At 37.3% G+C, this 17790-nt stretch overlaps 1 non-coding gene across 1 annotated transcript; it reads right to left on the reverse strand.

The window, feature by feature from the left end:
• Positions 1 to 201: 201 nt before the first annotated feature.
• Positions 202 to 308, reverse strand: LOC121230930 (small nucleolar RNA R71). The gene has a single exon (XR_005929002.1). It is a non-coding gene; the product is annotated as a small nucleolar RNA R71 (small nucleolar RNA).
• Between the last annotated feature and the right edge of the window lie 17482 nt (positions 309 to 17790).

A 17790-nucleotide genomic window follows, 5' to 3' on the forward strand; every position in this document is an offset into this window, starting at 1 on the left:
TTGGCAAATTTCTTAGAGTTTTGCGACACTTTTAAAATCAATGGCGTTTCTGATGATGCCATTCGCCTTCGATTGTTTCCCTTTTCGTTGAGGAATAAGGCTAAACAATGGTTAAACTCGTTGCCATGAGGGTCAATCACTACTTGGGAACAAATGACCGAAAATTTTTTATTAATATATTTTTTGCTGGCTAAAAGAGCCAAATTACGTAATGATATCTTTTCTTTTGTGCAGATGGATTTAGAAACACTCTATGATGCATGAGAGAGATACAAGGATCTATTGAGAAATTTCCCTCACCATGGGTTACCACTCTGGCTACAGGTTCAAACGTTCCACAATGGTCTGAATCCTTCGACTCGACAGATGATCGACACAGCCGCTGGTGGAACTATCAATAATAAGACACCTGACGATGCTTATGAATTTATAGAAGAGATGTCACTGAATACTTTTCAGTGGCAAGTCATGAGGACAAAGCCAATGAAAGTAGCTGGTATTTTTAACGTTAATTCAGTCACCATTCTCTCCAATCAGGTAGAACTTCTGAATAAAAAAATTGACAATTTTCTTGGTTCTTCACAGGTTTACCCAGTAATCCAGTGCGAAGCAAGTGGAGGTGGATCAAGCAATTTAGATTACCCACCCTATGGCCACAACATGGAGAACGAGCAGTTAAATTACATGGGTAATAATCCTCGATCTCAAAACAATCCTTAGAGTAATACTTACAATGCAAGTTGGAGGAACCACCCAAATTTCTCGTGGGGAGGCCAAGGGAATCAGTGACCATCACCACCTCTAGGCTTCCAACAACCACCCTATCAACAAGAGCAAAAGCCAAACCTTGAGGAGATACTAACAAAATTTATCTCGATGTTAGAAAATCATTTTTAAAATACCGAGACAGCACATAAAAATCAACAAGCATCGATCCAAGGGCTCGAAACTTAGATAGGTCAACTCGCTAAATTGATATCTGAACGACCACAAGGTAGTCTACTGAGTAACATTGAATCTAACCCAAGGGAGCAAATCAATGTAATTACCATTCAAGATGAGGAAGGGTTAGTTGCACCTGAACCAGAACCGAGGCAAGAAACAGTGGTAAGTAAAGGTAAGGGTGAGGTGGACCAAAATGACCAGAAACCGGTAAGTAATGAGTACAAACCTAGTGTGCCATACCCAAACGCGATAAGGAAAGACCACACAGAAGAAAAATTCGATAAATTTCTTAAATTATTAAAGAAGTTACACATTAACTTACCATTTATTGAAGCTCTTTCGCAAATGCCAACCGCAGACAAATTCTTAAAGGAGCTTTTAACAAATAAGCGAAAGTTGGATGAGGCGTCGCATGTGGAACTAAATGCGGTTTGCTCAGCCATACTACAAAATAAGCTGGCCAACAAATTCAATGATGCAGGGAGTTTTACGATTCCCTGTTTAATTGGTAGCCTAGATGTTAATAATGCTTTGGCTGATTTAGAGGCTAGTATCAATTTTATGCCTTACAAAATGTTTACGCAACTAGGTCTTAGGAAACCCAAACAAACTAGGATGAGTATTCAATTAGCCGATAAAACAATTAGATTTCCTAGGGGGATAATTGAATATGTACTCGTTAAAATTAAAAAATTTATACTCCCAGTTGATTTCGTTGTTCTAGACATAGAGGTGGATAGTAACGTTCCTTTAATTCTAAGGAGGCCCTTTTTAGCAACCGCAAGAATGATAATTGATGTTGGCACAGGTGAACTCACACTTCGTGTAGGAGACGAAACAATCACCCTTCAAGCTCGTAATTCGAGTAACACATCGAAAATTGAAGGTGGTTGTATAAATCATTCTATTCAAACTGACCATGTGGTGCAACCTACTTTGCACGAAATAAGTTCGAAAACCTACACGAGCCATGTTCAAGCAACAACAAAGGACCTATCTATAAAGAACGAAAGCTACAAATCTAGGAACTAGATGAATGGAGGACACATAAACCGAGGACACATGATAAACCAAAACCATACCATGACGAGCTCACTGTTGCACCAAAACATCTTAAGGTTGGAGACAAAGTACTACTAGATGTAGCAGATCCTCACATTACCACTTCTGAACCTAATGAAGAAATTCCTCTCACGGTACTCAGTATTTTCCCATATGGTACAATCGAGGTAATTCTCCCCAAATTCGAAACTTTTAAGGTAAACAATACTCGTCTTAAACCTTATATTGATAAAGTTGATAGTAGGGATGAGGAGTGTAAACTCCTTGAGCCACCATGATCACACACCAAAGAGGTAAGTCAAGCTTAGACTATAAATAAGCGCTTCTCGGGAGGCAACCTGAGCACTAACTCTAATGATTTATTTAAATTCTAGTTTTTCACATCTAACCTACTAACTGAGTCTCGAAAAACAAGGTTTTCCCATCCACCCGGCCAGGGACATTGGCATGCCTTAGGCCGTGCACACACCACAGGAGGAGACACGGCCGTGTGAAAATAGGGCAAAATTTTTTTCCCCAATACGGGATGCGATAAGTTTTCATGGCCGTGTGATAAGACCGTAGGCAAAACTGCCAAACCAACACGAGCGTGCTACACGCCCATATTTTCAAACCGTGGGCTATCAATTTAGCACGGGCGTGTCATAGTCGACACTGTCAAACTAACATAGGCATGGGCTATCATACACGGGCGTGGGAGAAACGAACGGCAGAAGACACGGCCGTGCAACACAGCCATGTCCACCCACACACCCAAGAAACATGGGTGTGGGGCGAATGTCAGACACGCCTAAATTTAAAAACCACGAAACACACGGGCAAAAATTAAAATCCATATAAACCCCTCACTATTCACAATCTCCTTCCCTAAAAATCCCTAACCCTAGCCGCTGCAACTCCACACGCCCATGCGCTGGCTACAACACTATTTCAGACGACCCAAGCTTTTCCCTTTTGCATTTGTTTACTCTTTTCTCTCTATTTTCTTTAAATATTTTGCCTATTTCATGATTTCTCTGATCTATTAGACTATCTTAAGTGAATATTCATAGTAGAATAATAAAACGCATGCTTGTCATTAAAGAATATTGCTATTTTTCATACTACATTCATCCATTTTTCTCGTTTCCATGTATTTTATGCTTACCCACATGCACTCATGCATTAGATATTCCCATAGCATTATTCTCATAATCCTATTTTAATAAATTAAAATATTTGATTTAGTTGTTTTAGTTTTGTTTACTTCATCTAGTACGTGAATCTCATGAAATATTCCTATTTAGTTTTGTGTTTCCATGCTATTTTTGAGGCGTATTGGTTGAACTTCGACTTTTTAATGTAGGTATAGAATGTCATCCTCACGTGGTAAGAAAACCGCTGTCCCCACCTCGAAGAAGAGGAAAGGAACATCATCATCCTCGGGTCCTACCACTGAGATCCGTCACCCTTTCCTCGAGTTCCCCTTGGGACCCCAAGAGGAGATATTTTAGATATTACGGGTCCGACCCCTAGGTGTGAGCTACTGTATTGATTGGACTGCACTTGAACAGATTTAATTGGCTGACGCGGTCCGAGCCCTCCTAACGATTGACCGGTGGGGGCTCTTCTTTGAGATCATCGAGCCGATGTATCTCGAGTTCACATTGGAACTCTGCTCGACATTCCATCTTCAGACTGTCATGACCAACTTCGACGATCCTGGAACAGTCTAGTTCCTTCTTGGTGGTTTAGTGCACCAGAGCGTACCCGAGTTTGGGATTGCACTAGGGCTGTACACAGAGGAGTTCATGGACAACAATGAACTCGACACACTCGACCGCCACATCCACTACTCTCCCTCAAAGTGTTCGTAGGACCTCGTCCTTGCCTCGGCCTCCTATGATCCTAGTCGCTCCAAGGCATCGACTCTCCCTCCATTCTTGAGGTACCTATACGCCATCTTGGCTCACACTCTAACGGGATGACGAGAGAGCACCAGCACCGTCACCACCCACGACGCCTATTTCTTATGGAGCATGGTGAACGGGCACGTCCTCGACCTTGCCTACTTCATTGCCCTCACCATCTTCTATCAGACGAAGTGACATAAGAGAGGGGTCATCTCTATCGAGCCCTATGTGACTCGATTGGCATGACACTTTGGGCTCCTCAACACTGTAGCACAATCATCCTCCCTCACTCTCATCGGCCAGATGTCCCCACAGGGCATCTCGAGCATGCTAAACATGAGGATGATCAAGAAACGACGTGGCACCTACCCTCCTCAGTACCGCCTCATCCAGTCCACCGAGGAGGAGGACCCAGAGGACATTACTGATGATGTCCCTCCACGTCACAAGGACCCACCGTCTCAGCCACCACCCATCCATCGTCCAATTCATGCGGCGGCTTCATACTCTGATATCTCTGAGCACCTTACACGATTTGAGCAGCAATGTTTTCAGCGCTTTGATCACATTGATGCTACACTTCACCAGATTTGTCAACACCTTCACATCTCATCGCCACCACCACCTCGCGAACCATCCGGTGATGACGATGTTTAAAAATTTTTTATTTTTTATTTTTATTTTCACTTTTATCTTTATTTATCTTCTTTAAGTACTTTTATTTTATTTTCCTTTACTTTTAGTTTAATTTTAGTTTTTACGATTTTTTATTTTCGGCTATTTCATTACGAGTAGTTATACTTCCTTATATTTCCTAAAAACTTCCTAATTCTATCACAGTTGTAAAGAGCTCCAAAGCTCATCATCAAATAGCAATTAAAAACTCCACTGGCAAAGGTTCTCCACGATTGCCATGTCCTGCTCGACCACGACCATAGCTACCACCAGATATAATATTCTTTTGGCGTAGGACTTATGGACTAATAAACCTCTACCACCACCGGAGTATCCTCCTCCACTCTAATCATTGCCTTGGCTGATTATTCTCCATAACTCCAATTCAAGGAATTCATTCATCATTCAGGAAGTTTCACCCCTCTCCCTATCTTAACATTATTTATCTATATTTTTCACTATATCTATCTTCGTACATTGAGGGAAATGTACATCTTAAGTGTGGGAAGGGTCTCTTATATCATCATTAGAAATCCTTGAATTTCTTCTTATTCTTACGTGAATTACTCATATCACTATTAGAATGAATTTTAATTAATTAATGGTTTTTATTGATATGTATTGAATTAAAACATAGGCATTTATGCATTGATTGTTTAAATTTTAAGAGATTAGGGAATCATGCATGATAAGTTGATTTTTGAAGAAGTAAAAAAACTTTTAGGTTGCTTCCTTAAGTTTAGGTATTATCTTGAGTTGAAATTCACAAGTTTAAACATCAAAAAGCCATAATTTTTGTGAGATCTTGAGCCTTTAAAACATTTATTATTTCTTTCATGCTCACTTTTATTATTGCTTTGAGTGTGTCAATATTGAATTATTATTCTAGAACTTGCTTGATTATGCATGTCAAGACCACACCATTTGATTTGAGATGTCAAGATGATAAAGACAATTAGGTTTAACCCACTCACTCCACAAAAGCCTACCTTCATAATTAACCCTTAGTGAACCCCTTTGAGCCTAACAAACCATTAATTGATTTACCCTCAATATTAACCCATAACCCATTATTGTTGAAATCCCCTAATTTGATCCCTATTTTTGTCGAGATTTGATTTGAACTAATTGCTTAGCTATGTTTTGTTCATCTATGTATTTGACTTGTTCTTAAAAAAAATTACTTCAATACGAATTAGTAGTAATTTGTCATTTTTGAGCTCGAGTATTAATTCCATATTCTGAGAAGAAACTCACTTGTATTCATCTGATGACTTTTTATATTTCTATCTAGGTAATTTTTCAATTCAATCTCGCTTCTAACCTTTTCTTTCAGCTTGTGACCACACCCCCTAACCAAAGCCACATTACAACCCTCTAAAAGACTTTTTTGATTGATGTATCAACTCAATTTATAGTGGTGGATATTTCATTTTCAAGCAAGCCTATGGCAATAGCTTTTCATATTGTCTAATGAGTGCTTTAATTGATGTCCTTAAACACCTAGAGTGATTTGAGTGAATCTTTAGTGAGGATGTTAAACTCTATGATATTTTGATCAAAGGTAATCACTTAGATAAGGGAGACAACTATGTTTTCGTGATAAAATACTCAACTTGGAATGTTTGAAACTTTGATGTACTTTTAGTTGAATTTTCAATGTATGAATACTTATGGATTATTTTGAGACATTATTGATAGGGATTATAAATTGAGAAGAATTTATTTTGATTGTAAGTTGAGGATTTTGCTTGAGGACAAGCAAACGCTTAAGTGTGGGGGTTTTGATAAACCATAATTTATACATGTTTTTATCCCATGCTTAGTACATTTATGGATGGTTTCTCCTTAGATTTGGTGAATTCGATGCTCCTAATTCCTTAATTTCATGTTTTATACTTAAGTGAGCATAGGAGAGTAAAAAGACAGAGAAACAGGCCGAAAACGGAGAAAATGGACCCATATGGGAAATCAACACAGCCTGGACTTCCTCACACGGGCATGTCCTACGGCTGTGTCCTTTTGGTAGGATTGAAGCACGACTTACACGGGTAGACTACATGCTCGTGCCTATTCAACAGCCTTGACCATGGGCCAGAGTAATCGTACACGGGCGTGTCACACGAGTGTGCCCCTGTCGAGCACAAGTATTACCCTATTCGAAAAAGGCCAATTTTGAGGGCTCTTAGGCAGTCTAAAGCCTATTTAAAAGCCTAGGGAGACACTTAGGAAGGGGACGCAGAGTAGGAGGCAAGGGATTACTTAAGGGAAGCCGATTGGTCCATCTTAGAAGCCGGATTCATCATCAAGATTGAAGATCTCCCTTCAATTTCCATTCAGGGGTTTTTGGGTTTTCTTTATTTTTTGTATTCATTATTCTTCTGAGATGTTTTCTTCCATAATTATGACCTAAACCCCCTAAATATCTAAGGGGAATAAAACCTAAGACGAATCTTGTTATTATTATATGAATTGTATGATAAATATTTCACTTGTTATTAATTATGTGTTCTTAATTCTTGTTTTAATATTCCAGGATATTGATTCGAGTTAATGCTCTTATTCAGAGGAGTAATAGACCCTATCTAAGAGTAAATTTGTCATAATTAAGTGGAGTTGATTGCACGTCTAGAGATAGGGTGATAAGATTTTGCCAGATTAGGGTGAAACCTAATAATTAGATCCATAGATCGAGTTAATGCAATACTAGGCGTTAATTAGAAAGAGATTTCAATTAATCAACCTAGGGTTAGAAATTATTAGTCTCGAGAGGGATAATAATATAACTTAGGGACTTTTACGTATCAAGTCAAATGAATTAATTGTCTGATTCAGAGTCAAATAATAAGTAAAGTCTAGGTGGATTTTTCCTTGGGTATTGTCTTAATCAATCGAATTTTCCCAAAAGCTTTTCCCCAATTTCTCTCTGTGCACTCTTAGTTTAGATAATTAATTTAGATAAATAAATCCCTTAATTTTTAGGCTAGATAATAAAAAGAAAGTAATTACTAGTACACTTGGTTCTTTTGGGTTCGACAATCCGGTCTTGCTAAAGCTATACTACTGTTCAATAGGTACACTTGCCTTCATCATGATAATAGTTAGTTTCAAGAATGCTTAATTATAAATCTTTAAAACCTATCGTGAATATCACGTATCAGTATGTGTGTTAAACATCTTTTTCTAGGTGATTTTCGTGAAAAAACCCTAAAAGGACCTTTTTGAAAAGGTGTAAAATATGTCGTAAAAATGTAAAATAATGGAGAAATGTGGGTTTCCATAAGAGGAAAGAACAATCAACTAGGCTCGGGTAAGCTAGAAATGCATGCATTTTATTATATGAGCCTAGGGACTAAATCGTAAAAATGTAAAAGGTTAGGAGCAAAATGGTCATTTTGTTCGGGGGTGAAATTTAGGCTCAAAAAGAATAATATGAGGTATTGATGATTCATTTTTATTGTTATAGACACCGAAGAGAAAATTTTGGAGGTCGATCGAGGGGAACGAAAGGTTTCGAAATAACCGGAACACGAAACCGAGACGAATACCAGGTAAGTTCGAATAGCTTTAAGTAAACTATTAATATGCCTAATTACATGTGTTATGAATGCATGATATTTTGTTATAATGATGGCATGAAAATCCATGAAATATGTCAATAAGAATGATATGATAATAAATGTCCCGGTTGAAGTAAAAAGGGAAATTCGATGGATAAACCATGGCTTACATGACTTGAGATCCTGCATGTGTTGCAGAAAAGGATTTAGCCGGGATGGGTAATCCGTTGATCTCAAATGTGGAAAGGATCTAGCCCGGACGTGTGTTCCTTGAGTGATCGAGCCTCTCGAAGAATATGTGTGCATTGTGGATTTAGCCCGGACGGGTAATCCGATTAGGGTCTAAATTTAGCTTGTACTGGTAATTCAGATTCGAGCTCATTGAGGGTGTTTGCCTCTATAAGGGATTTAGCCTGGACTGGTAATCCCGGCATCACCTTATGAGTTTACATAACAAGGGATTTAGCCTGGACTGGTAATCCTACCGTAAGATGTGAGGTTCGCGGGAGTGCATACATGAGATGATCGCTCTTATGACTTGACAGTAAATGGATAATCCATCGAGATTTTTTGAGTAATTCAACGGGATTAATATGTGATACAAAAATGAAAACGTTGAATGATGAGCTCATCTTAGATAAGTTACATAGTTTGATATTTTGTGACTAACTTGTTCATGGAGTGCATGTGATAGGGAAACCATTCTATACTTGTTGGTTTATTTGCCTAATATGGTTGCATGCTAAACAAATCGGTAAGTTTATTTTCCAGTTATTCAGGCCTACTAAGGTTGTAAATGCTTACCCCTCTCTTTTCCTATCTTACAGAGCTAGTGGACTCACGAAGATTGGAAGAAAATTGGAGAGTCAACACACTATCATCTTGTCTAGCTTTGGCATATAGATACTCTTATTTTGTTCAATGGCTTGTATAGGGCTATTGTTAATTTTGTAATATGTGCCATTTGATTAGCCAATATGAAGGCTTGCAAGGTGTACATGTCCACATGCATATGGCCATAGGATTTGGCTCATTTTGTTATAAGGTATGACCTATATAGTTGTGCATATTTGCATTCTAGACACACATGTAACATGACCGAGTCACATGGGATGACTAGATCATAACTGGCAATGAGTTATAGTAATGAGCCAATCTTAAATGTGTTATAACGCATAGACAATCTTGATACAAGAGAAATAATCCTAGCATGTGTAAGACCGATGAAATGAGGTTTACATGCAATGAGGTTAATTTGAGAGTATAACTAGGCCTGGCTATATGTTATGGAAAACTTTAAGTGAGAACTTATGTTAGAGGGTGACCAAAGGCTTGGAAAATAGCCTAATATGGTCCACACGGACCACCCCATGGGCGTGTGGCATAACCGTATGTCCCCTGCACCTAAAATTTTAAGTCAGAATGTAAGGTAGTAAACACACAGGTAGAGACACAGCCGTGTGTCTCAACCCTGTGAAGGACACGGCCTAACACACGGACGTATGTCTTGGCCGTGTGCCCCTAAATGCATGCTGACGTCATAAATAGAATGCTCGAGTTTTTGGACGCGGCTGACCACATAGGCCTGTCAAGGCCATGTTAAGGACACGGGCCAGAGACACAGGTGTGTGCTTGGCCGTGTGAAAACCCCTGTAGGTTCGAAGTAGAAAATAAATTTAGTTAATTCCACACGGGTAGGGGACAAGGGCAGGTCTCAAAACACATGGGCGTGTGCAATGTCTCCACACAGACGTGTGAAACTTTAACTCAGAATTTTTCTTAAATTTTTATTAGGTCCTCGGTGTAGTCCCAGATCAATTCAATGTACGTTTGAGCCTCGTAGGTCATAATAGAGACACCAAGATGCTATTGGATTGGTTTCAAATTGGAACAAAATTTTATAACCCGTATTTCCCAAAAATGTTCAAGTACATGCCTGGTAACGCCTCATACTTAGTCCCGGTCTCAGGTACTGGTAAGGGGTGTTATATTTAGTGGTATTAGAGCTACAATTTAGTCGGTTCTAGGACTACCGTAGAGTGTATCGAGTTTAGCTATACATGCCATTATATGAATGTTGATAGTATGATATCTCCTAACTATTTAATTATCTTTGAATATAGTAAATGTTTTCCAATCAAGCACAAGATGAGTCTGAGGGAGCCGAGAGCCATGCTCCCGCTTCGTACAATGAGCTGTTTCTAGTAGTAGTGAAAGCCTATGTCTGAAGGCCAGGAAGAGGCCAGAGCTGCCTTCTTTGACATGATGGATGAGTGGTTTAGGGATTATTTGAGAAATCGCCCCAACATACCACGACCTCCCCTTCCCCTTAACCAACCTGATGAGGAAGTGCAACAAGGTATAGCACCTGTAAGAATTGGTAAAGCCCCTGTAGACAAGCTTAGAAAGCACGGGGCTGAGGAATTTAGAGCTAAGATTGATGATGATGCTGGACGAGCTGTGTTCTAGCTCGAGAACACTATACAAGTATTAGATGAATTATCGTGCACACCTGAGGATTGCTTAAAGTGTGCCGTGTCACTCTTGAAGGATACTGCATACTACTGGTGGAAGACCGTATCTTCAGTGGTGCCAAAGGAAAACATCACTTGGGAATTTTTCCTAGCAGAGTTTAAGAAGAAATACATCAGCCAAAGGTTCTTAGACTCAAAACAGAAGGAGTTCTTGGAACTCAAACAAGGAAATAAGACTGTATCGTAATACGAAAAGGAGTTTGTAAGGCTAAGTCAGTATGCAACTGAATGGGTTCAAACAGAGTCAGAAATGTGTAAACGCTTCCAGAAAGGTCTGAATGAGGAAATCAAGCTGTTGATTAGGACCCCTGAGATATGAGAGTTTGCCGCATTAGCTGATTGGGCCAAGAAAACTGAGGAGCTCAATAATGAAAGGAAGCAAGCTAAGAGAGAAGCTCGAGTTGCGAGCAAGAGATCACTACATGAAAATAGACTTTTAGCGGTGTTTTTTTTGCCATTAGCAGCGCTTAAAAGCACCGCTAGAACAATTTGCAGCGTTTCCACAAGCGCCACAAAAATGCCGCTATAGAAAAAGCCGCTAAAATTTACGGTGTTTATTTGAAAAAAACGCCACAAAAGATCATGAATTTTAGCAGCGTTTGTGAGAAACGCACCGCTAAAAGTCATGGCTTTTAGCTGCACTTTTGTTACAGATGCCGCTAATTTTGGCAGATTTGCAATGTACACTTTTCACTAATATCCAACCTTTCCTGCATTAAATCTAACCTAAAACAACAAATATAACATGAAATCCAACCAAACATAGCAAATGTAGCGTAAAAAATACAACAAAAAAATGTTAAATGAAAATGATACTTTAATGTAAATTAATAAATGAAGTAACTCAAAATATTCTTACAATAATGTTAAATGTGACAATGTTAAAAATATTCTTACAAGGAGAAAACAAATGTCTAAGATGGCGGCTTTTACGACTGTTGAAACATCTTCAACATACGCTGAATCTGTAGCTGGAGCTCATATCATACTTTCTGCTCTGCTCTGCTGCCATCGCTACTGCCTCTGCCTCTCTCGCTGCTACCGCTGCCTTTCTCATTGTTGCCACTACCTCACTCGCTACTGCATCCGCTCTAAGCTGTTGCTGTAGTTCTTCATATTTTCTTTCAACCTTAGCAATTTGCTCAACTGTGCTCGCTTGCATCTGAGCTATCTGGTCTCTTAACCTTCGAACTTCAGCTTGAGCTGGACTCTCGGAAGGCATGTATTGTGTAACACCCTTTAACCCATATTTGTCCCCAAAACAGGATTACAGGGCATTACTAGTCTGTACAGTTCAATTATAGTCATTTATTAAAATAAATGTTTCTAACCCTGCAAATTAAAACTTCAACCAATATAATTTGCCAACATTCAAATAATCCAAATACGCTTAAATATACTCAAATCTTACCAATCTAAAACATTTTATAACCTATCCAATGAATCTTTTAAGTATATCACTTACTTTATCAATTATTTCAACTTCATACTATATACCATTGCCAACCATAATTTACTTATTTCATCAATACTTTCACAACTTAGATGCATCCTAGGTACATGCCATTACCATTACTCTACATACTTTACCTCATTGAATTCGGGATCAGCCTGGGATGCTAATTCAACGGTCTAGCCTTAACACCTACGCACGGAAACAACCGCACGCTAAGTAATCCATACTCAGTGGTATTAACATAATTGAAATTATAATAGCAATAAAGAATTATAATTACCAAACATGTAACTATCCAATTTCTCAAATACCAAATCATTCTGAAACTTTCATTAATTAATAATAACAATACAATTTTTAGCTATTCTTCAATTTCCATCACATGTAACAATTTCAATCACTACATGAACATTAAGTTCATGCATTTCATTTTCAATATCAATTTCAATCCATAATTCAACTTTTTCATTTCTTTCAATATTTCAATAATATAATTAATCAATTTATTTTAAATTTCTCATTTCAGTTGTTCACCCTATTAACAAACCCATACTTTGAAGGATACACGGATTCCAACCCAAACACACCAGTACGGCACATTGTGCCTACAACGATACATAGTATCTGATCAGAATACGACACATAAAGTGCCTAAAACGACACATGAAGTGCTTGATACGGCACACGAGGTGCCTGGAATACGACACAGAAAGTGCCTGATCAGTAAAGTTGGCAAGTCCCGTACACATCTAGATCCTATGGCATGCTAATTATATCTGATTCAGCCCGACTAGTTAATAGGGTATTTCAATTCTTAATTCACTTTCATTCCCAATCCAAGATCACTTTTCAATTATAATTTCACATTCAAATCAATTTACAATTCAATTATACATACACATTCTCCATTAAATTCAATTCTCATTCAACTCAAACATCAATACTTACCTTATAACTCACTTATTAAATATAGAATTTATATAAAACATTTAATAAAAAGTAATTTGAATTATAGTAATACAAACTGTGAATTTCTCGTTTTAATCCTCGATAGCTTTCTCCTTTCCTTTGTGCACCGATGTCTTGGGTTCTTTGTTAACTACAAAAATAATAATAATTTATAATAATCAATACAACACAATTCAATTTAATCCATGAGCCTAAACATGGAAATTTAACCATTTTTCTTTTTACGTATAATTCCACTATTTACTTATATGTTCATCCAAAGCTGTCTACTTGAAGGCAGATAGCGGAAAAGTGAGAGGCTATAGCATCATTCTTCATCTTCCCCTAGAAATAGTCGTCATACTTCTTGCTTTTCTTGGAAGCATCGTGCGTATGTTCCTAAGGCTGGTCTTGTCAATTCCTAAGCTTTGCTTCCCCGTCCCCCCTAGGCTCAGTCCCCTTATGAATCAAAATTTACCAGGATAGGCCTCTTCTTCGCGGAATTGGTCATCAAAAATCATTTATATCATCAGCTACAAAACTCCAAATTAAGATCTGCTAATTTTCCCTAAATCTAGACTCACATATCTTCTTACCATAAAATTTTTATAATTTTTGGTTAAGACAATAAGTACATTTTATTCTTTAAATTTTTCCCTATTCTACTGTCAAACAGTTCCGACCATTCCTCACTAAAAATTAATTATCCCCTTGTACAAGATTCAGACGATGTTCTCGTTTGATTATATTAACAATAGGTTCATTAAGGATTTTAAACATATTAATTCCAACCCATAATTATTTTTATACTATTTTTAATGATTTTTCAAATTCAGAATAGGGGAACCTAAATTCATTCTGACATTGTCTCACAAAACTTATAATATCTCATGATCTACAATTTTTTTGCTTACACCATTTCTTCTATGAGAAACTAAATTCAATAATATTTAATTCCATATTTTTTTATTCTCTAGTTCAATTTCTACAATTTTTGGTGAATTTTTAAATTCAGAACACTACTACTGTCCAAAACTGTTTTGGTGTAAAATGTTAATAACCAAATTTGCAACACCAATTCACACTTTATTTCTATTCAAATTTCATTCAAACTCAAATTTAACTATCAAATTTTCAACATATTTTCCTAATTTCAAAATTTCCTGAATTTAGTCCCTAAAACACAAAACTTATAGCTTACTTTACATTTCAAACCCTGCCTGGAAGTTTGGCTCGAATCTGGCGTGTCACATTGAAGTGTTTTTCGAAAACCATGTTTCCATTAAAAACCCTTCTTAATAATTAAAAACTTATACCCTTTTTAAACCTTGTTAGAAAACCTCAGCTGAATAACATTCTTAACAACTTTGTAAAAATCTTGGTAGTTGCGAAAGCTTTAATTTAAAAACAATTGCGAATACGTGATGTTTTGAACAACAGTAGTTGCTTTGGGAAACTGTGTTCTAATACTAGCAATTATAAGAACAATAGATAAAATTCCAAATTTGAAATCCAGAAAATTACAACGGCTTTACTACAACTGTAACACCCCGTACCCGAGACCGTTGCCGGAGTCGGACACGAGGGGTTAACAGACTTAATTCACTTATTCACAGTCCATTTTAAAAATTTCCAGACAAGCTGACTAACTGCGTCACTGGCCCCTTAAAAATCATATCTTGAGTTCCAAAACTTGAAAATCAGTTTCGTAAATTTTTCCTGAAACTAGACTCATATATCCATCTAAAAATTTTTTTCTAGAATTTTTGGTCGGCCCAATTAGTACATTTTATTAGTTAAAGTCTCCCCTGTTACAGGGTTCGACTGCTCTGACCTTCTTGCATTACGACTTATATATCTCCCTGTACAGGAATTAAATACTTATGGCGTTTGTTTCTAATGAAACTGGACTCAAAAAGGAATCTATAAATATATGGCATGACTTCTAATTATCTCTGGTTAATTTATAATGAATTTCCAAAGTCAGATCAGGGAATCCAGAAATCGCTCTGGCCCTGTTCCACGAAAACTTAAATATCTCTTAAAATCCGACTCATATTACCGTTTCGTTTCTTCCATATGAAAGTAGATTCATCAAGGTTCGATTACATAATTTATTCACTATTTAAATCCATTCCTAATATTTTTAGTGATTTTTCAAATTCACACCACTGCTGCTTTCAAATTCGTTTCTGCCTATTACATAGTTTCCATGATTTAACTAACCCTTTAGCATATATAGCACAAAATATGATTGTGATTAACCATTCCAATGGCCAATCATTTCCAAGCATATCCACACCTCTCAATAACCATATACATACAAGATGATTATAACATTATGCTCAAAATATGTATATAAGCCATTTTCGCATGGCTATCCAAATTTGTACAATACCGAAAGGTACATGACCAACATCAAAAGGGTAGTCCTATACATGCCATTTCAAAGTTCAACCAAAAATGTACCAAAAGGGGATTCGATAGTGTGGACGACTTCGACTTCGACAATCCCGAGTCCGATAGCTGACGAACCAAAATCTATAAAACAGAGATTCAAAGAAACGGAGTAAACATTAAATGCTTAGTAAGTTTTAAGCCATGAAATTAGACACAACTAAAGTATAGCATTCATATGGCTAAACGGATAATTTCATATGCACAAATTCTCAATACCATACTTACTTCACATCACCAACCCTTATATTCATACACAAAAGATCAACTTAGCCAAAGGCCGGTAGCTCGTTTATCGACTGAGCGAATACTATTTGTAAGGGATCAACTAATTAAATGCATATACGAAACATACCTCATCGCTGGGATTTTACGAGCGTATTAATTGAAACTATTACAGCAGGGTCGCTCATTCCCAAGCCAAGTACATTCGGGATTTAACCGGATATAGCTACTCGCTCGAATGCCTTCGGGACATAGCCTGGATATAGTAACTCGCACCAATGCCTTCGGGACTTAGCCCGGATATAGTAACTCGCACAAATGCCTTCGGGACTTAGCCCGGAACTAGTCACTAGCGCAAATGCCTTCGGGACTTAGCCCGATTATCATCCAAATATTCATGCACATATCAATAAATCATGACACATCTATATGTCATTTTCATAATTAGACTTCAAACACAAGTCACGTATTAAGCAAACCCATTTTCGGCTCACTAGCCACATACAAACAGCATGGTTTAGTTTGCTTTATGACACGATCTCTATGCACATACGGCTACCCGTCATACGTATAACTAATTAACTCAACATATAATTCAAGTAGAATCATCATATCACCGTATATTTGTTATGCTCATACGTCATGACTTAATCAAATCGTAAACTAAGTCTCGTTACTCGAAAACTTACCTCGGATGTTGTCGAACGATTTCGACGGCTATTCGATCACTTTTTCCTTCCCTTTATCGGATTTAGTTCCCCTTTGCTCTTGAGCTTAATTTAACAAATAAATTGATTTAATCATTTGAAAATCAAAAAGAGAAACTCAAGGTACTTAACCCATATATATACACATTAGACATTAAAGTCACATACATATGAAATCATGAATCAACTCAACATATTAATCCACACTCTCTTTTAGCCGATTGTCGAAGCCAAGATTAAGCCACCAATATGCTTACTTATAACCGAATACATGCAACACCAATCTATGTGTTCATTCATGTGGTTGAGTATACATATTCCAATATGATATCATTTCCATTTCGTTTAACACTTAACTTTTACCACATATCAAATAACCCATTTCTTTACTCATGTGGCCGATTATATTCGGTCATGCATACTCACATAAAATCAATTTGGAGACTCTATCAACCCAACATACATTCGGCAATAGTCTATAGTTCTCTCTCTCGGCCACTCATTTCACACTTAACAAAGCTTCCATTCGAAATCATTAGTGAGTATCAATTAACTTAAGCTACCTTTAAACCTTTATTTATCACCTCATGCCAAACCAAGACCACATTCGGCACTTTCATCCACCATTCTACCAAGCATGTAATATTCAACCACAACCAACTCACAATCGGCCCTAGTTCATAACAAGGTAGCCGAATTCTTTTTATGGTTCAAACACTCATCTATCATCATTCACCTAACTTTAACATGAAACAACAAAACTCACCATTATTAGCTACCATAGTCGAAAACCTTACTCAATCCAAAAATCAAAATTTCATCATGGGTTACAAAAAAAAAACTTGATATCTCACTCAAGATCAACTAAAATTTCAAGAACTAATATGAACACCTTACCTTAATATTGACCTAAGATGACCGATGGCTTCACTCCCTTCTTCCTCCTTTCAATTCGGCCAAGAAGAACCAAGGAACACAACTTGTTTTCATCACCGAATGCTCTTGTTCCTTTTTTTTTTCTCTAGATTCGGCTAGGAAGAAACATGAATGATGATCTCTTTTTTTCTTTTTCTTTCAACCATCCCTTCCTTTAGTTATCATTTCTTTATCTTATTACATCCTCCATACTAATATGGCACCTAGTTAATTAAAGTTAATATAAAATTCACACTTGATTATACAATTTGTAGCATGGCCGGCCACTACCTATAGTTTGCCTAATTTGACATGCAAGGACAAGCACTTTCCCACATATATTAATAGGCCACTTTAGCACTTGCCTAGCATATTTCTAAATTGTCTCACATAAGTCCCTACTAATAATTTTCA

Source organism: Gossypium hirsutum, chromosome A06 (assembly GCF_007990345.1).
Source record: "Gossypium hirsutum isolate 1008001.06 chromosome A06, Gossypium_hirsutum_v2.1, whole genome shotgun sequence".
NCBI classification, from domain to species: domain Eukaryota; kingdom Viridiplantae; phylum Streptophyta; class Magnoliopsida; order Malvales; family Malvaceae; genus Gossypium; species Gossypium hirsutum.